The following is a 20,854-nucleotide window of genomic DNA, read 5'->3' as shown; positions in this document are numbered from 1 at the left end:
AGCACTGGCAGCCTATGAGCAGACTTGCAGAACCAGATGGTTCGTGCATAATTTTAGACTTTTCACGCTCTTCTATGATGGATAAGATCATGCCGTGTATTCTCAGCCGAGTGACACTAGTAGTGTGTTTCATTTTGACACCGTATTAGGACAGTTTTCTTCCTCACTAAACTTTTTAGGGTTATATGTTCTCAAAATGTGCTCAAAAGGGCCCTCTCAATTATTTTATCCTCTCTTTTTAGCCTCTTTATTTTCTTCTCTATTTTATTTAAAAATGGACATACCAGATTAGAAGTGCTCGTGAGGGGAGACGTGTGATGTTTCTGCCGCTGTCATGCCATCTGGTTGAGTAATGATGCTAAGTTTCAAAAGGCTGACGGCTTGTGAAAATTTCATCAGCATGAGAAATGTCTGTTTTGTCCTCGATATTGTGTTTACTGCTATCAAGATGTCTGAGCTCTAAAACACTCTCTGGGTTTGCGCAGTAGGGTCATATTTACATCATACTAGTTGGCCTTTTATAGGCCTTTGCCATCAGTGTGGTCTCCAACATTTCAAGACCCAAAAGTGTCCACTTGCCATGTCCCAAGTGTCTGAGACTGCACAGACTTAAAATAATGAGCTTCTTTTGCAGTCGGGTCATGAAAGTGACAAAAGCTTCTTCTGAGTTAATCAAAGCCACTGATATTTGTTGAGTTGGGTAATATTGTGTATCGCCACACAAAGTTACAAGCTCTGAAATTCTGACAATTTTACAAACTGGTAAAACTGGGTTCACTACCTCAAAACACTTGAAAACACGATGAAAGTGTCATTAAAAGAGAACAATTAGATAATTCAGCAACTACAATTTGGGACCTTGGTGATTTCTCACATCATTAAGGGAGGGCAGAATCCTGCTAGCATGCTAACATCAGTCACTGCTTCTCTCCTCCAAGGCCTGATCGACAACCATAAGCCAGCCTACAAGAACACGGCACCACATGTTTGCAACAAGCAGCACACAACCTGGTGATGAGTGTCAACAAGCCAGTGCAGGTGTTCTTGGACTTGGTAAGCTCTTGGCGAGGACTCACCTTCACTCTTGGCTTCCTCCTAACCTGTCTACTCAGCGATGGTCATTAACCCTCATATTATATTGGAAAAAAATTACATTGATGATGTTACGGGTCAAAATGACCCGTACTTTGTAAATGCCTCAAAAGAGCCAGGAAAATAGGTTAAACTAAGAACTACTTTATTTTAGATTATAGGAACAGTTAGAAAATTGATATTCAATATAAATTTTAATTTCAAAACTATATTTAAGGACTATTTAGCTTAACCCTTCTGTCATCCTCCCAGGTTAAAATGATGCAATTCTTCCTTTTTCCTCATCCTCTTTTTCTTCTCTCTTCATCCTCCTCTACTCCCTTCTTTTCTGTCTTCATTCTTGACTCAAAGAAAGCACAGGGTTAAAGATTTTCCCTCTTCATGAACACATTTCTTTTTAACTTTAACATTCAATGTTCAACATTTTCATTGTTCTCCACATGATGGTCAGAATGTTACTGTTTGCCTTCTGCAGATGTAATTCTTGCATTTCACACAAGAGGTACTTGTTTTACTGTCCTCTCTGGAGGGACAGACCTGGCATCTTTTCCTTTCTTTTCCCACCTGTGTCTACTGGAGGTTGATTGGGTGACCTGAGCTTGACCTTTTCAATCATGGCTGCAGCCACTGGGGATCGAACTGGCCTGGCTCGTGTCTGGATCTTGGGAGTGACAAGTGCTTTGCCGAGTTCTTCCAGGAAAAGCCAAAGCCTGTATAATTTGTTGGAATTCCATTGCTGGTTGATTTCAGTCCACAGGACATAGGCATTATAAGCAGACATGTCCAAAATGTGGCAAAAAAATAAAAATAAAAAAATCAACAAAAGCCAATGGGCAGTCTTGCGCTGGCAGCTGTATGTTGCTATTACTTTGACCAGATTGTGCACCCCTCCTTTAGTGGCATTATAATCCAGGATCATTTGTGGCTTCTTGTCTTCTCTAGAGATGCATCTTTGTGCATTGTACTCATTACATTACATTACATTACATACTGCCCTATTACCATGCCCGGGTCAAATTGACCCGCGACATCATCAACGTAAGTAAGTAAACAGTGCACAGACATTCCAAGACACACCAACGTGTCCAGATTTTGCACACCTGTTCATGACCCTAAATGAGGAAAAGTCACCAAATTTCATGAAGAAAAAAAAAGATAAAGATTTGGAAGGATTTTGAAAAGATCTGGACAACACAAAATCTGAAACAGGTCAAATTTACCCTTAACATAATATGAGGGTTAAGAGGGCTCATCAGAAGCCATTGTATTCCCACTAAATCAGTGAGAGTGACAATCAAAACCATTTTATCTTTCTCCTTCTCTCAGTGGAAACCTGCTTGTCAGGAACAGGGTTATTTATTTATTTATTTATACTTCATTTGCTTGAGGTTACCTGACATGTTAAGGAGAAAGCTGAGACCCAGCAGATGCTGTTTATTTAACCGAACATTTCTCCAAGGCAGTACTGTTCTTCAAGCAGAAATAATCTCATTGGTGAATCCCAGTGGCGGTAAAGCTGAAGTGGGTGCTCATTCTGCTCTGGATGCTGATGTATTTTGCCCTGATATAAATGGTTAAAAAAAAGTTTTTAAACTACTGGGGAAAGAAGAAGTACTTGGACTCTCTCTGGATTAATAATTTAGGGCTCATGTATTGCAAGCATGTTGCAATCTTCTCTAAATACACCCCATAATGCTGAGATAGTTGTGCTTCCATATGTGATATGATGAGGTTAGGATTTATCATGAAGAAAGGACACCAAAAAGATCCCAAGCTATGGCCTGATCAGGCAGTTGAGAAGAGTAAACATGTAGCTAAATAATTCAATAAATTTGGTTGGATGAAGAGAAATATGTTGCCGTTGGAACTCATCAAGTTTTGGATGCTGCAGCTTACATAGATTCAGTAACAACATTCTGTCTCATAGATGAATGGATGGCGAGACAAACACACACATATATGCGTGACACCATATTTCATGTTAGCTTTTATGTCAACATTATGCCTCATGTCCAACAGTTGTGTGGACAGTTTCAGAGAATATTTCCTGGTTAACACATCAATAACCTGATTCTTGTTGCAAGGACCTGGAACATTTTCCAACTTTTAGCCAATTTTCTTTTACTTTGACCAGTTTCAATTGGTAACTATTATTAAATGTTGTTGCTGCCTCTCATTCTTTATAGTTGCTGTCCAAAAGGTAGAAGAGACACAATGAAAGAGAAAGTCCCTCTGTTGGAGCAAAAGTACCGCTGCTGTTGAAACAACCTTGGACAGGGCTGTGCACATAGACACACCTGTGTTCTCACAAATGCATCTGTACACAATACAACTCAAACACACACACAAATGTGCCCGAGGTGAAAAAGCTGGTGCTGCTGAGTCTCCTGACAGTCCTATAAATCTGATGTCAGAGGTCCTGAACTCTACAGTGGAACAACAGGAAATATGGCAACGCTAAACAAAGGCTAAAAAAGGAGCAATGGGAAGACAAAACTCTGTCTTCACAGGAAAAAACTTCACTTCATCCTTCACCGCAACGTGCTGTGAGCTCTGGACTGTCAGGCTCTTTTTAAGCAGACTGTGGGCAGCAGTGGGTATGGGTCATTCGGACCCTGCACAAACGCAGATAATCAGACTCATATTACAAATTAGCTTCAATGTTCTGCTTCAAGGACTTCAGTGATATTATAACTGAATAGTAATTATGTAATAGGGGAAATTAAGCTCCTTCAATAGTATCATTGGGATGAATGTTATGTCTTATAAGGGGAATAATAATGTTTATGATAAAGATGCATAATCATTATCTTTATAATGATTTTTCTGCTGTAATTATTACTTTCTGTCCGTTTGCCTCCTTACCACAGTGTCCTCACTCCCCGGACACTTTGTTAGAGTAGCAGGCTGAAGGGCTTTTGCTTTTAGAACTAGGAAAATTCTTCTGTCCGATTTTCAACAAGCTAGCATGTTGTCCCCATGTCCGTGTGTCCTGCCACCCCACCCCTGAGACCATGCTCAGGAATATGATGGATAGATTCAAGATTCCAAAGATCTTAAACTGTGAAAGTTCCAAATCTTCTCTGATCCAGAGGCCAGTGGAGCCTTTTACTGAACGCTGCACTCACCAAAGGGAACTTTCCTTCTTTTCTAACTCTGACACATGTTTCATATGTGCTCCATCACATCTGACTGGAGCTATTTGTCAGCTCATGCACCAGCAGTAAAACGTCTCCAGGGGTGAACATCTGACATTATTTCAGATGAACAGTAATATTATGTGGCATGTGAAAAGAAGGCAGGGATTTTTGATAACCGTTGATAATGCTGAAGGCCAAGATGGGAGGAAAAAAATGGAAATGAAAATTATCAGCCATGTAAGGCAAGAAGACACACCTTCAGGCCTTTGCTCTGATCAGTTTGTCCTGGCAGCTTGACAGCTTCCTCGATAGCCAACTGTTGACTGCGTCTATCGGCTCCTTTCAAGACAGCTGGTTGAAAGTGCCTCATTTGGAGTGTCACTACTCAATTTTCAAATGATATCTCAATTTTCCACCTGTCAGATTATTATTTATCCATTCACGCTGGCCTCACCACTTTCTGCTCCTTTTGACACATCGTCGTGGACACACTGGGAGGATCTGTGTGGGTGTCAACATTTGCTGGAGTATTTGTGCTACCCTGGAGGCCGCCACTTATTCTCTCCTCTCAGATTGTCCTTTATTCTTCCAAGCACGTAACACAGGAAGTGTGTGTGTTCCTGTGAGTGTGTTCTATCCCAGAGACAGGTGGCGTATGAACTATCTTCACTCAATTTCTAGTTTGTCACTGCATTTTCCATCATGTTGTGAGGGATTAAATTAAACAGCGCTATGCCAAAGTGTGCGGGTTCTGTGCAGCTGTGAATGTGAAGTTGCTCAGCAGAGGCCTATTTTGCAGGAACTGAGCCATTCTTTACAGTAAATAAGTCTTAAGGAGCTTCTCACCCTATCTCTGGGGGAGAGACCACACATCCTGCTCAGAGTCCTCCTACTGGGTGTTACTTAACCTGGAAGGATTTGCTGCGATTGTGATTGTGTCTAAATACAGAAGACTGGAAGGACAGCTGTCCTCTTCACCAGGGGACAGTGAAGGAGAACACAGACAACAGGTTATTCTGGTTTGCCTCAGAATGACAGAGGAGAACAAACATATCTCCCAAGCAGCCACGGCATCCTGGAGGAACATTAAAGCTCGTGGTTGCTGGTTTCCAGTTGACTTGCTCAGATGTGGCCCTGACCAGCGGTTTGGTGGCTCCCTGGAGCGCATCAGTCATATTGGCCATCACACACCTCCTGTTGTTCTGCTGCTCTCTGCTATGATGCTGCTCTGTGCTACTGTGCTGCTCTGTGCTATTGTTCTACTCTGTGCTATTGTGTTGTTCCATGCTATTGTGCTGCCCTGTTCTATTGTGCTGCTCTGTTTTGCTGCTGCTACGTGCTATTGTGCTGCTCTCTGCTATTGTGCTGTTCTGTGCTATTGTGCTGTTCCGTGCTAGTGTGCTGCTCTGTGCTGTTGTGTTGCTCAGTGCTGTTGTGTTGCTCAGTGCTATTTTGCTGTTCTGTGCTATTGTGCTGCTCTGTGTTATTGTGCTTCTCTGTGCTATTGCGCTGCTCTATGTTATTTTGCTGCTCTGTGCTAATGTGCTGCTCTGTGCTTTTGTGCTGCTCTGTGGTATTGTGTTATTATGCTACTCTGCACTATTGTGCTGCTCTGTGCTTCAGAGCTCAGTCCCACCACCTCCCCACCATCCTCCTGGGGACTGTGTTTCTTGGATCACTGTGGGGGCCCTCATCTTCATTCCCTGTCATGTCTAAAAAGACAATTATCAGGGGTGAAGGCACAAGACTGACCCTGATGCTAACACTCCTTCTGTGTTGCTAAATTGTCACTCTATTTTTGCGAACAATTTTGTGCAATAAAGTTTATTTCAGCCAAGCAACTATGGGTTTAAGATGTAAGACTTTTTTTATGGAGAGAAAAGGTCTGTCTCTCAAACTGGTCACAAATCTGTGTAAATATGTGTTAACTGGCACGCTAACTTCTCCTTTGGCCAGATTATCCATGCAGCTGTCAGATGTGGTTTATAGACAGCTTGACTATTGGCAGGAACTGGAAGACACTGTCATAAAGGCTGATCTGAAGCAGCCCAGTCATGCCGGATGGGTGACATTTAGGATGAGTCTACTAGCCATTAAAGAACTGGTGAGTGTTCAAGTTTGATGAATGGTGTACAGAAATTCGGTCCAGTATAATGAGGTGATAATCACGGATGAATGGCACAAAAATGGACATCAGGACATCCCTATTGCACACCTTCATTACAACGATAGAAGGAAGAAAGGGGGAGAGCCCCCCCCCCCCCAAAAAAAAATATTGCAGAGAAAAGCTTCATCCATTCAGCATTTCTAACATCATGGCTTCTGTTGAAGGTTTGGAGAATTCCCTCATTATTGTCTGTTTGCAGGCATGATTTGCTGAACCTCTCTTAAACGTGTCGTTGCTTTCTTCATTTAAATATTCGGCCAGCAGAACCACACTTTAAGCTATTGATAAAGGCGACAGGAACTTTCAGGGCTTGTTGATGACAGATATATATGCACTGGAAAAACAAGAATAATCAGATCTGGCGCTTTCATGATTGTACAGTCGTATATGGTAACATTCCAGGTGTTAAAATGTGATCTTGGACCATGTAATAAAATAACAACAATGTCTCCATTCATCTCAGCTTTCTGCTAAAATTATCATTTCAGAGGTTTGCTTGTCATTCAGTACACAGAAGACATTTTGATGGGGCTCTGAAACAGCTGACCTTCATCTAAGATGAACTCCAACATGAATTTCAAAGTGCCACTGCCTCTTTTATTCCAGTCTTCTTTGTCTTGTGATCCTATCATCACAGCCTTGTCAAACTGGCTGAAAGTGCTCGTGGGACAGGACGAGATCCTGATGAAATCCTCACTGAGGTTTGTTGATTTCTGGGGTTACTTTCAAACATAAAGTTCCCTTTTTCATTGCGAAAGTTCATTGCGAAGGTTAATTTGCAATCCTGTCTTAAGGAGGAGCTTTTAATCACTCCGGGTCTCAGACCCTCAGATGGAGGATGTGTGGAGGACACGTGGGACAACCATCTATGAGATGGTTGGACCTAGTAGACCTCATGCTGTTCAGGTCAAACTGGACCCATTTCAACAATTTACAAGTGTAAAAATATTCTCAATATCATTGTTTTTGGCTCAAATTTGGTGACTCTCCCTAAAGTGATCCTACAAACACAAAAGTGAAAAAATAAATAAAAATTAAAATTAAAAAAAATATGTTTGTATAGCTGCTACGAGTTTCTGCACACTGAGGCTGTTTCCGGTCAAATTTATTCATATTTATTGGTTTGAATTTGCCATCTACCAGTGTGGGTCGGACCAAGGAGAATAGTGGGTTTAGGGAATCTTGGCACTGTACAGAGCACAAAGTGATGTGTGACAACTTTTTCACCTCTCAGGAGTTTCTGACCTTGGTCAGATGCTCCTCAAGAAGACAATGGTTGGCACTGTGAGGTGAAACAAAGCTGAGCTGCAACAGCCACAATTATCTCACAGATGCAACAGAACTAGAATGTCAGAAATCCAGCCATAATCCTTGACCATAATACCACCAAAGAAAGCGTGGACATCCCTGACCAAGGACCAGGTCCATACAGCTGCAAGAAGGGTGCCCACTGGCCCCTGGCGATACTGATCAACAACTCACACAAGAAGCCAACAAGACGGGACAGAAGAGAAGGAGATGCAACTTCTACCCTGCAGAGAAGGACGGCAAACAGGGAGAACCTGCTGCAGCCACGGGAAACACACGTGCACGCTCCTCTCACGTAGAGTTTAGTGCTGCTGCTGTGAACACAGTGAGTGGTCTGTAACAAATGCTGGAAGTTTAAAAATACATATTATTTCATGTTTTGTGTTGTAATTGGAAAATATTGGATGAATATTGGTAATAATGGTTTCTTGCTATGTAGCAGCAATGACAGCGTTTACTGGTAGCACTGGTGAAACATGGTTATATTCTCATTTCCACAGGTTTCAATCTCAATAAAATATATTTCACTGGCTTTTGTTTTATATAAAACAGGACATGATATCATCTTGATGAGTCTTTTTCCTCACAAACCAGTGTTGTAAAAGAGGGCACCTCTGGTCCGGGTCAGGACCAGGTCAAGGCGTAGCATATAAGCAGCAGCTAAGGTTGAAAGAAAAGGGGTTTTGTATCAACTGCAGCCTTTTTGGACTGTCGGCCTGAGGCTCCGACATCACATACACTTCATCAACATGTTCAAGACGAGTCACTGTTCAGACTTCTGGTTCAAGTATACAAACACCTGTAAATGTATCCAGGTGGTAGCCTGAGCAAGCTGACTTCCCTCTAAACGCACATTCCAGCTAGCCTTGTAGATGTGCTGACACTGACTGTGCTGTTGGCACTCTGGATGATGGCTGGAGACTAGAGAGAGATGGAATTAGCAATTGTTTTCCCTCTGAGCGAGCCGATCACACTAATGGAGAACTGGCTCTTCACCCTTAGAAGTGTTCTCAGGAAAAAAACTATTTCATCAAGGCAAATTTGAAACAATTAAACATTAGATAGAACAAAGCGAACAAGAGTGATATTCAAGAACATTATGAATTCAACAGCATACAGAATGACCTAATTTTAATGTTTTTTTTGTGTAATTCTAACATCAAACGGGAGTTAAAATTGCGATGCAATCATTAATCTAGGCGGTCACTTGCCGTCTGTCATCCTGTTGATGTTGTAGATCACCTGGAAAAGGCTTAACATCACAGGCCACAACAGAGGTTTCCAGAAACAGACAGCATGAAGAGTGTCTCCTTTTCATCCAAAATAAACTTGTTTTTTTGCCATGTTCAGCAGGTTTCTTCCATCAAGGTTCCACCTGTCCCTTTTTACATGCTGTTCCACTTGCAGCTCAGGATTTGGTGCAGAACCTTTGAGCACATTGTCTGGGAGTGTTTGGGAGTGTTGGCCACACCTTTCAAACTTTGATTTCAGTCAAGCTAACACGCTGAAGGTCCAGCATTAGTGAGCCAGAGGCAGGGATGTGCACCTGCTCCACTGCTACCAGGAGCAGCTCCTCCTCACCTGCCTGTAAATCACTCTTAAAGGTCCATGAGCAGAGGAGAAAATGCAGATTTAGCCATAATCCAGTGATTTGGAGGGCAACAGATACTGTATCTTCTTTACACGACTGTGAAGGCAGACTACCATCATGTCCAAACATTTCATATTCAGGCTGAGCTCCTTCTTCAGCCATTAACATGCAGGAGGTTCTGCTCCGAATCATGAATTAAGAAGGAAGGTCAAGGTGAATCTGACAGCTCACCGTGTAGTAACACTCTCAACTCACACATGCAGCACCAGCTCTACATATTTAGTAGAATCGTTTGCAAGCCCTCAGATTCTCAGACAAAGAGAAGCAGCATCCTCTTGTATCCTGTTGCATTAGAACAGAGGAGCTGCTCAGGATACCACTGGTTCTTATCCATCTCATCTCTATGCCCATCCTATCCTCTCCTCTCCTCTCCACTTGTCTCCTCTCCTACCTATTCTATCCTTTACCTGTCCTCCCCCTTCTCCTCTCTCTCTACCCAGCCGGCCATCAGCAGGAGGGTCCCTCTACATGAGCCTGGTTCTGCTCAAGGTTTCTTCCTGTTAAAGGGGAGTTTTTCCTTGCCACTGTTGCTTGTCTGTAAAGCACTTTGAAACAAGACGCTATATAAATAAAGATTGATTTTATTTAAAGATTAATCTACCACATCTTCAATGTGCTGCTATGGTGTGAGAGGCTACCTTGGTTCAGAGGACAAGCAGAGTTTAGGTTTCTATCCAAATGATCAACATAAAGGTGATTTGGGGTGATTTGTGCCACTCATTAGAGTGGCTCAACTCCCCCGCTCATCCAAGATGGAGACCTTTATTTTGGATGAGCGGGTGATTTGAGCCACTCTGATGAGCAGAACATCCTGCCAGTCTGGACTGGAGCAGCTCATAGGTGGTTGGGAGTTTTGCTGTGTCCTTGTCTGCTGGCTCCCTCCTCCATCATGTGCTTACCCTACCTGGATGTCCACACCTGTGCTAGCGTGTCTCCACCCCTACCTGAGATATGAAGCCCTGTCTTCTGTGCCAGCAGTGCTTATGCTGCAGCCTCCTGCTCTGCTCTTTACCTGACATTGACTGATAGGTCAAATGGACTGTCTTGTTACCCACATCAGAACATTTCCAAACACTCTTTATTATTCCTGAAGAGCCACACTTACTGGGACAGTATTATGTGAACCTTGAAAATGCTGTTTTAACTGAGGTCAGCTTGGCAGAACAATCCTTCAACAGAAATAAAAAGGAGAATATTCAACCTTCCAGAAGCTTTAAAACACAATACGAATCACACACGCCCTCATTCCTGAGGTGAGGCTTTGGGCAGAGATAAGTGCCGCCGTTATCGCCCTTTCATTATAATAAACAAGGTGGGATACGTTTGTCCCACACTGACAATAGATAACCAACAGAGGTCAGACCACACACGCACACACACACACACACACACACACACACACACACACACACACACACACACACACACACACACACACACACACACACACACACGCACACACACACACACACACACACTCCTAATGCCTACCTCTTCTTCCTTTGCACTTTGGAAAAATGGATGCTAGCTGATGTTAAGAACAACACATGGGGATGATGAAGGGTGTTGGTTCTCCATGGTCAGAACAGGGGCTTTACATCAAACACATGTAAAATGGATGTCCAGAGGTTACAGTTCTGAACTTTTTGAACCGGCCTTAAGTCTTCTGCAGCCCATCCTAAAATGTTTCTTTTGATAGCTTCTGATATTCTTGCTAGAGGCGGAAGGAAGATGATGTTGCTGCTCTGAACATCCTCTTGCAAAGAGAAAGAAGGAAGGCAGCAGGACAAGAGAGGGACTGTTTGTCGCAGCCTGCATCGCTTGAATCTAGGTAGTCCAGGAGGTGACTCTCAGCCAGTAGAGCCCACCTTTCACAACCTCTGCCCAATCATTTGAGCTGCCCGACCTCCAGCATTGTTGCTTGGACTGACTTCCGTGATGGACACTGCCTGTTCTTGACCAGCTTGTCCCACCTCTGTCCCGGTAATTACCTTGTCCCTGCCCGCTCCCCGCCTGGTCTGTGGCTCATTACCCGTTGGATCTCTTATGCAAGGGAATATTTGTGTGGAGTATTTTGTGTTTAGATCTCTGTTTGGATCTAAGGGGAACTGTTTTGTCTTTCATAAAGATACTTCTTTGAATAAAACTTGACAGTGTCTCGTTTCAAAACACTGAATTCATTTTTTACAAGTGCTAAATTAGACGTGAACTCCTTCACTACCGTCAAGCGAAGCAGCCGGTTTGTTTTGGTGGATGGAGCCGAGATGCAATGCAACCAGTTTACTATCAGGGCCAGCTGTGGTACACACATGGGTTCTCGAGCCGCTTTTCCTCTCGTGGCTACTCAGTGCCAATCAACTGGGTCTGGCATGAGTCAGAACTATTTTGTTAATGTTGGTCTCCTCGTGCTGTGATTGACAGTGGATCGATGTCACTGTGGAGTCATGAGAACAGCTGGGTCCGAAGACTCAAACCCGCCATTGCTCAACCCTCCTAACAGTGACAATTTGTGTTTCTTTAGTTTAATATGAAATAAATACACCAGCGGACATAAACAAGATGGTGAGAAGAGCTAAAACCACCAATGATGGTGTTTCTATCCCCACACAAACAACCTGAAGAACACTGGTTGAGTGTTGAGTCATCACTGGTTGAGCAGCAGCTGGATCACTAGTGCCAAAACCACGTTTCAATTGGCAGCGGGACATTTTTTGTCAACTCCTTCCATCATGGCCACCACAGCATCGAGCCTCATCAGTACATTACCAGAACTGGGTGCGGTTCCCAGCAGTCACTAGGGGACGTGGGGATGCAGCTCATTGAGGGGCACAAGCCATTTAATCACCATTTGTCTAACAATAGATGAGATTTGATTGTAGAATCCTGACAAGATGCTGATCCTGGCGGACCTGGGAGGCACCGGAAAATGTATTTTATGATAAATGATTGAATCACAGCCTTAATTAATTTGTCTTTTGAAGTGGGAGTGAAGCCCTAACATGAAAAAGGTTGAAACCATGAGGGAAATCTTCAGCAGTGATGCCCCTGAAGGGGTGTTTTAAAAGTTCTTTTCAAAGTGCAAACTTCATCCTTAACAAACCAAAATGTAGTTACTCAGTGTTGAGGCTTTAGCATAAGTGTTACTGTATCAGGACTGCATTGATAAAAAGGCAATAAGAATGAACAAATAAATGAAGGCTGCCTCTATGTGCTTCCTGCTTTTGAGACGACTGTGCTGAAACCATTGGATCAAAGCATCAAACAATCGGAATCGATTAATAAACTCAAGAGGATGTCATTAATCCCACACAGAGACTCGCAAAAGGCACTTAATGGGTAATGGAAGCTTTTGAAAACACAAACTTAAGTAAGGTTATGCTGCATGTAGTTTACATAGAAACACCAGATCGGGAGGAAAACCTCATTATTTGATGGAGATATACTGTAGAAAAATACAGGAAAAAATAAATCAAGAGTAAATTGACTTTGTTATTTACCCCACACACAAGGTGTGACACATCTGGCTGTGTGGATGTGCATCTGGGGAGAAAACGTTCACAGTCACCCCGAAGATTAAATAAAACCAGCTGGGCTACTGAACCATCGAGCAAAGGCCTCCTCCAGCTCAGCTGCATCTGAGCCACAGAATATAAATCCAGAAGCAGAGAGGAGAGTTTGCAGCAGAGCTGCACCTCCTGCCTTACTTGTCGTGATAACCTTGCAGAGATGCCTGCAGCCCCAGCCAGCCAAACATACTGATGAACTGGCTTGAATATAAAGTAGTTGCACATGTTCATGCTAGGGGCGTAAAATTATGTAGATTATCTTGTTTTCATTTTGAATATTCAACAAATCAATTTATTTAGTCAGTTTAAACTTACCTTTAGCCACACTTCAGGATATCAAGAGGAAAACATTTGTAATGATTAAAGCAGCCCCCCTTGAAAAGTCATAAAAAATATGGCCTTAATAAAAGGCCATATTTAGAAGCAGTGGCTGTCCACAGAGGACAGGACCATTCAGACAAATGGATGGGAAAGCTCCTCTCAGGTCCAAACTTGTGAGCTCATAGCAAAGATGTGCAGCCCAAACACAATCAGGAGCAGCAGCATCCACAACACAGCAAAGAAAAGCACAAAGTTAGTTCAATTATGTCTGAGAGAAGCCATTTTGGGGCCCATTTAAACCAGTTAGTTCACCAAAGGGACACTTGGGATAGTTCCACAGAGACAACCTCTGAATACAGACATCGACATAGACTTGTGTGTCTGTGTAGCAAGATCGCCTGATTCTAAAGGGTCCACAGTCCTCTATTAACAGACTTATACTATTTTTCACAGCAATTCAACTGGGTAATGACCAGTTTAATGTTCCTGTTCTACTCAAGGAAATATAAAGCAAAGAGGCTCAGATTAGCTTCCAAGTTAAGGTGCAACGTTCACCTTATGTGGTGTTATGTTAGCTTTTTCTTTACTTTTTTCTCCTCTAGTTTCCGAAGTTGTAAGTTTTCATTTTTGTTTAAGTCCTGTTTTTTCTTCGGTTTATTTTTTTTCCTTGTTTTAGGTCTTTTGTGGTGGCTGTCCCGTTGTCTTGATGAGATTGTTTGTTAATTTGTGGGTTTCCCAGCAGTTGGCCACCTCCCATCCAGCAGGCCATCCTGACAAAGCAAAATTGCCTGACACACAAAGGTCTGCAGACGCTGCTGCTGCCTCCCTGCTGGGCAGGACAAGAGCAAAACATAACCTTCAGATGAATTTGAGCAGAATAAAAAGAAAGTTTAATGAGTAAAAAAATATTTTCACACACTGCAAGAAGTTTTTGTTTCACTAACCCTAACCGACCATGTGAGAGGGAGACTTCTGCTGGATATCCACTTGGACCATGAACCAAAGGTGTCACACATACTCAGTTATACTCAGCTAATGGTCCTTGCAGGTGTTACCCAGGAAAGCTGACATCTCTCATTCTTTTTCAAATCATTGATTCTTTATATTATGTTTAAAAATATTTCTCCTTCTAGAAGCTGATGTGATCTCTTTTTATGTCTGGTAATTCCGATGTGCAGGCGGCCTCCAGCACTCTGGAGTGCCCACTGGCCTGAAGAACATGAGGACAACTAACAGCCACAGGTGAGTGTTCAACCACTCTATCATCCTGGAATGTTTCTCTTAGACATCTAAGAGGAGGAGGAGGAGAGAGATGATCAGCTGTGAAGACGGGAGCTGGTCCTCATAGTCCTATTGTTATTGTGGATGCACTTGCCCTTCCTCTCTCCCTCCTTCTCTCTCACACACACACACACACACACACACACACACACACACACACACACACACACACACACACACACACACACACACAACACACACACACACACACACACACACACACACACACACACACACACACACACACACACACAGCTCTGAGTTGTAGCACTCAACAGAAGTGAATCAATAGCTCGTTTAACACTGCAGGAGTTCAGTGACAGCACGAGTTCTCAGTGAAAGAGGAGATGCAGATGAGCAGAGTCCAGCCAATCACCATCAAAGTCTTACGAGAGAAAAGCAGAAGAACAGGTCCAGCGGAAGGGGTAGGAGGGCAGGACACAGAGACAGCAGAAGAAAGGGCAGTAGAGAGGCTAACAATAGAAGAAAGTAACAATGGCTGTGTGTACTGCTTCTGGTGTGTAGAGCTGTTGTCTCATGGAAACTCAAAGAATGTCTTCTATTCTGTGTCTCTTCACCAGGAAAAAGAACCAGGAAAGAGTGGACCATCCCCAGAGGAGTGCACTAGAAAAGACTGTTTATTATACAAGATGACCTCCGGCCCCGATGACCCACTCGGCCGGCGGGTTGCACAAATAGTGTATTTTTGTATGCATTTCTGTGCTCTATGCCTTGCCTCTCCTCTCCTCTCCTCTCCTCTCCTCTCCTCTCCTCTCCTCTCCTCTCCTCTCCTCTCCTCTCCTCTCCTCTCCTCTCCATCATCTACCTGCCCTCCCCCTCTCCTCTCTCACTGCCCAGCCTCAAGGTTTCTTCCTGTTAAAGGGGAGTTTTTCCTTGCCACTGTTGCTCGTCTGGGGTTAGGCCCTAGGATTCTGGAAAGTGCCTTGAAACAATTTTGATTGGAAAAGACGCTATATAAATAAAGATTGATTTGATTTGATTGATTGATTGATTGATTGATTGATTGATTGAAACTTTGGCTTAGCTCTGGTGTAGAGCCTGCTACAGACCAAGGCTCTGCCAGTGGAGTGAGCAACGAGCACACGGAAGGTTGTGATACAAGACAAGATACAAAAAAGTGCTAAGTGTCAGTATCTTTTCTGAAAAGGGTCAAATTAGAGTAACCCCAGAATTGACACGATCAATGTGGGAACCCCTGATGGAAGGAGACCGGGAGTCACCTGAATCCCCGAGAAGTTGATGGCATCTTCACAGATATGAACCCAACAATAGACTGCAAGTTTTCCCAAGACTCAATGTGAACCAACCAGTCAGTCAGTCAGTCAGTCAGTCAGTCAGCCAGTCAGCCAGTCAGCCAGTCAGTCTCTGGGTGCGTTTTGCCATCTACTGCATTAGAATGGCTTATATTTCCAAATTAAAGTAAAAATACACCCAAACTGTACTAAAATGGTGGCTTTCCCTCAACGGGCAATATTAACGCACTCTCACCCTTTGATGAGGACACACTGCTGAGGAAACCAGCCAGACAAACACATCCATCATCATGATCTTATCGCTGGACAGAATGTGGGAGTCTCCAGATTATGTTGCTGCTTCCAGATATTTCTCTCTCTGTGTCATTCCCTCCAACCCCCCCCCCTCTCTCTCACACACACACACACACACACACACACACACACACACACACACACACACACACACACACACACACACACACACACACACACACACACACACACACACACACACACACACACACACACACACACACACAATCAGTTTATCTCTTAATTTGCGAGCTGTGAAATGGAGCTTATTTTGAGAATGGAGCTGAGAATTCAATCAATCAGTGTTGGGCTGCTTGCTAAAGATTAAACAGGGACTGATGCTAAATTAGGAGCTCAGTCAGATCTGGACCAGTGTGAATGTCAAGTGTTTGATTTGATTCTCACAGTTTGGCCTCAGCAGAACTCAGGTGCATTTTGATACTGAAGAGTTTTCTGGAGTAAAAGCAGCTGAGTTAAACAGGCATGGAAAAGACCAGTTGTTGAACACTGTAATCTGTCCTGAACTGCTGTTATTAATCTAAATTAGTAAATTGACACATCCATGACTACAGCATGTCTAAGCTCTTATGGTGGCCTACAGCCACTATTGCAGCTCCTAAATGTTGGTGCGAAGCAGACATTAATTCTGCCCCCCCTTCGTCATTTTAGTGAGGCCTCATTTGTCCAGGTAAAATCTTTGAGGACAAATTCTCATCTACAAACGTGACCTGACCAAGAATGACACAAACATAGAAAAAGCCAGCAGACAGAAACATGTGCAGTGTGCAAGTAAGTGCAGGTGGGAGTACACCTGTGTAGGGTTAGCACCAGCAGCAGGCAGCACTGCTCTGTCAGACTTTAGACTTAAAAACAGTGAAAGATGTCATGGATGCAGGTTTAAGACTTTTGAGCTTGTTGTACATGGATGAAGTCTGGTGGACGAGTGTCAAGTGCTCCAAGAGATGTTTTCAAGGCTAATTTGTTGCTACTGAGGTGAAGGTTATCAAAGAAGTGCTCAACAGAGGTGCAGCTGAGTTGAGGAGTGGAAGCTGCAGTCTGAGATGGGATGGTGTCATCAGTGTACAAATAGATTCAGGGCCCAACCCACAGCTGTTGCCATTTCATTAATATAAATGGAGAATAAAGTTGGGCACAAGATAGAGCCCTGAGGCACGCCTTTGGACATGGTGCAAGATGTCTCCCAACTTCCACTTTTGGAGATGCTTAGTGATGGTTTGCTCCTAAAATAAGTTGCCACAAGCAGAGATTGAGAGCCAAACAACTGCTGCAACAATGTGAGTGATACGAAGGTACAAGATGAGTTTGATGAGTGGGAGCATGTCCTGTCAATTTAGTCTTCCAGCAAAATATGCTCTCTCAGGTGGGGAGAGTCGAGTCTAAGATGCTGCATCTGTGGAGCATCCGAGTGGCCCCAGGGAGAAGACCACTACCAGACCTGGGAACCGACTCTGATAGAGGGCAGGGTCCAGAGAAGAAGCTGAATTTAGAGTGTCTACAGACATAAAACAAGTCATAAAATCAGCAGAACAATCAGCATCATATCATGACTTTTAAAGAAGATCAGGCTGTAATTGGTAGGACAGGTCCAGGTTATAGCCAGCATTGGAGGCCCTGGTTGGAGCTACTGGGAATGCAGTGGTCTGCAGGTGCAGAGCTTGGTAACAGCCAAAGAGCTGGAGTAACCAAGCTAGCAGGGGTCCAGGATGTAGCAGGGGAAAAGCCAGTCTGGAGTGCTATCTGAAAATGGGCCTTTGGGACTCTACTAATCAACCAGACTCACATTAAAGCCCGATAAATCCAGGTCAACATGATTCTGGCGATATGAGAAGACAGGTTTCCTCAAATAAGTGCAGGCGCTGCTGTCACTTTTACAGCCAGTTTCATGTCTATGGACACTCTAAATTCAGTTTCTTCTCTGGACTCATCACAGTTTGTATCAAAGTTCAGAGTGTTGTCAGTGAAGATATTTATGTGTTAACACACTCTGACCATTTAAGGTTGTGACGTCTGGATCAGGGGAACCATTGAGAAAGTCAGTGACCCAAGTTCATCATACCAGTCAAGGAAATCACAGATAACTGGGCCATGGCTTGATTCTTTGTCTTGTCATAGACTGATAATAATAGTCTGCCTAATTTAAAAGTCCTTCAATCAATCAATCAATCAATCAATCACTCTTTAATTATATAGTGTCTGTTACAATCAAAATTGTTTCTAGGCGCTTTACAGAATCCCAGGGCTGACCTCCAACAAGCAACAGTGGCAAGGAAAAACTCCCCTTTAACAGGAAGAAACCTTGAGCAGGACCAGGCTCATATTGGGGGACCCTCCTGCTGATGGTCTATCCTCTCTGTTGCTCTGTTACCACATGGTAGTGTAAAGTACAAACAAAAGAAGGATCCAGTATAAGAAGAAGCACGATCAAAGAGGACTCCACTTACTATCACTTCTTGTTTCCTGTCGGTTAGTCCAGAGTCCAGCCCACAAGAGCCTCAGGGTCAAAACATGGGGTTGGATTGTGTTACAAACAGATGACAAGATCATATTTAAAGGTCTAGCATATATTCTTTTCCCACCAGTTTAAAGAAGGGTGGATGTGACATCCTCTATACCTCTGTTAGGTCTACAAGCCAATTACATAAGATTGAGGTCCCACTTAGCTTCAGATTTCTCTAATTTCTCAAAGATTTTCATCAATGTCAGTGTGAATGGTCTGAAATCACTTAGTCTTTTAGTTGAGCTGATATTGGGATGGGGATAGCAACAGCATCTTTCCAGACTCTTGGCACATGCTCCACCTTCAGGGACCTATTCAAAATATACTCACAATATAAAACTAGAGCTCAGCTGGTGTCATCAGGACCAAAGGGAGCAACATGCTTTTTCTATGTTCTTTTGGCCGATGAAAAGGCTTTGATTGTTATTTTGTGATTCAGGCCAAAATCAAAGGTGGGTGGAAACCGTCGGAGGGACTTATTTATACCCTGATGAAAAAAACTTCACAGCCTGACTTATATTTTTACCCTATTAAAGCACATTTTAAAATGTTGAACTTCCTTCAGATTACAGAGCTGGGCCAGGAGAATGCAGCGTTCTTTCTTTACTTCTTACATTACAATTCCCGAAATTCCAAAAATGTTCAAAGGACAACAATAAAGAGGTTTGTGTTGGATTAGCATCATTCTCTTAAACGGCTCCCCCTTCTGATCAGCTCCACTTCTCTGTGGTTGTTGGAGGGAGATCACAAATGGTAGTCGCCCACTGGGGAGTGGAAAACATCTGAAGACGCAGATGAGTCTGCTGCTTCAATGCTATAAGCTGAACATGTGATAACACAGCAGTGCAGCGTGGGGCTCCTGCCTAATAATAGATTTGTGGAATATATTGTAATATTCCACAAATATTTGGTCTCTAACTGCTGAGAGAATGATCAAGTCTCTAACTGCTGAGGAATGATGAAGTGGGGAGTCAAAATGGAGCAGAATCAGCCAACAGTAGTGAGACTTGTGATGGTGTTTCTGCTGGTTCCTGACAACACTGTGGAGAGGCCTCCTCATCTAACCTGCCAGCAGGTGCATTCACAGTCACATTATTCCTGCCACACAATCATGGTCTGAAACACAACTCCAGATTTCCTCAGCCTCTCCTGAACCATCAGTCCGCTGGATATCCATGTTGGCCTTATCAGACTGTGGCCAAAGACACAATGTTTCTCATCAATCAGCCAACAATGAGGTTCCAGAGCAACTCAAACACCCTGACTTGCCTCCACCATGAGGGTGACTGTCACACACACGCCTCTCGTCCTTGGACTGTTTCTTAAGTTCACACACGGATGAAACAACAAACAGAACTGATTAGTGTTAGTGTTATCCTAGCAAGCATGTCCCTGTTGTGGGTCTAAATAGATTCAAATTTCAGCAGTCAACAAGGTGACATAAGACACAAACAGTATTCCCTCAGAAATGCACGTATGTCACATAAAAACAAAATGATCTGTCCTTTATAACTGTGCACTAATCAATCAGCAGCAGAGTTCAGGGATACTTTAATGTCTCTGTGGACAGGAAGCACCATGAGCTGGTCCATGTGATGAAGATCCCTCCACTGACGGATGCAGGTCAGCCTGTCTGAGCAGGACCCAGATTGTGCCAGGAGTTGCTGTGGTCTCAACAGCTTCCTCTCTTTATGCTTTATTCATGCTACAATGTGCCACAAAGTCACCGATCAGGAGTCAGACAGGGCCAATTCTGATTGACTGTTTACAGTCTGGCTCCAATTATCACAAAGAGGTGGGAGGGAAGCTAGCTGGCTAACGGACAGCAACCGTGAACATGGCTGCATCAAATAATGAAGATGATACCTCATAGCACCAGGTGAGCTTCTCATTAATAACTCGGTGTTTTTTTTAGTAGACTATCATTGTTTGTTTTGATGGAACATAACATGATCTGACAGTTTCAGAATTGTTTTTGCTGGCGAGAAACATCCTAGCCAACTTATACTTATTGTAGTTAGCTAATGTCACAACAGAACTGGTGAGTGTAACTGAATTTTTCACCGGTCAAAGTATCCTAAACTGACTTTAATCATGATTTAATGCAATAGAGGTAAAAGGAAACGTTAACAATTATAAAACGAGTCATAGTCGTGTTTAAGAGGTACAGTAACTCTCTTCCAATTTATTACCTCACTTGAATGTTTTTGGAGGCTCACTTATACAATTATGCCATTTAGTT

The 20,854-nt window shown here is 43.2% G+C and overlaps 1 protein-coding gene and 2 long non-coding RNA genes across 4 annotated transcripts in view; 1 reads left to right on the top strand and 2 right to left on the bottom strand.

Annotated features, from left to right (window-relative positions):
• LOC115247191 (uncharacterized) overlaps positions 1 to 20,854 on the bottom strand; it is a 67,870-nt gene that overhangs the window by 16,950 nt on the left and 30,066 nt on the right. The window lies entirely within an intron of this gene.
• Positions 1,287 to 20,854, bottom strand: part of LOC105418701 (uncharacterized) — a 20,260-nt gene continuing 692 nt past the window's right edge. The window contains exons 1-3 of one of the 2 annotated variants that reach the window (XR_965786.2): positions 7,882 to 7,998; positions 1,657 to 1,802; positions 1,287 to 1,431 (exon numbers count right to left, since the gene is read on the bottom strand). This is a non-coding gene — a long non-coding RNA (uncharacterized lncRNA). Of the gene's footprint in view, positions 1,432 to 1,656; positions 1,803 to 7,881; positions 7,999 to 20,854 lie in introns of those variants that run through there. The other variant, XR_965787.2, reaches the window with a different exon arrangement.
• Positions 20,224 to 20,854, top strand: part of LOC115247187 (uncharacterized) — a 16,386-nt gene continuing 15,755 nt past the window's right edge. Inside the window, exon 1 of the mRNA XM_029828003.1 lies at positions 20,224 to 20,491. The gene's annotated coding sequence lies outside the window, so the exon portion shown is untranslated. The remainder of the gene's footprint in view (positions 20,492 to 20,854) is intronic.

The sequence above is a fragment of the Takifugu rubripes genome, chromosome 20, assembly GCF_901000725.2.
Source record: "Takifugu rubripes chromosome 20, fTakRub1.2, whole genome shotgun sequence".
Taxonomy (NCBI): Eukaryota; Metazoa; Chordata; class Actinopteri; order Tetraodontiformes; family Tetraodontidae; genus Takifugu; species Takifugu rubripes.
Note: the sequence above shows the minus strand (reverse complement) of the source record. Positions and strands in the feature narration are given on the sequence as shown.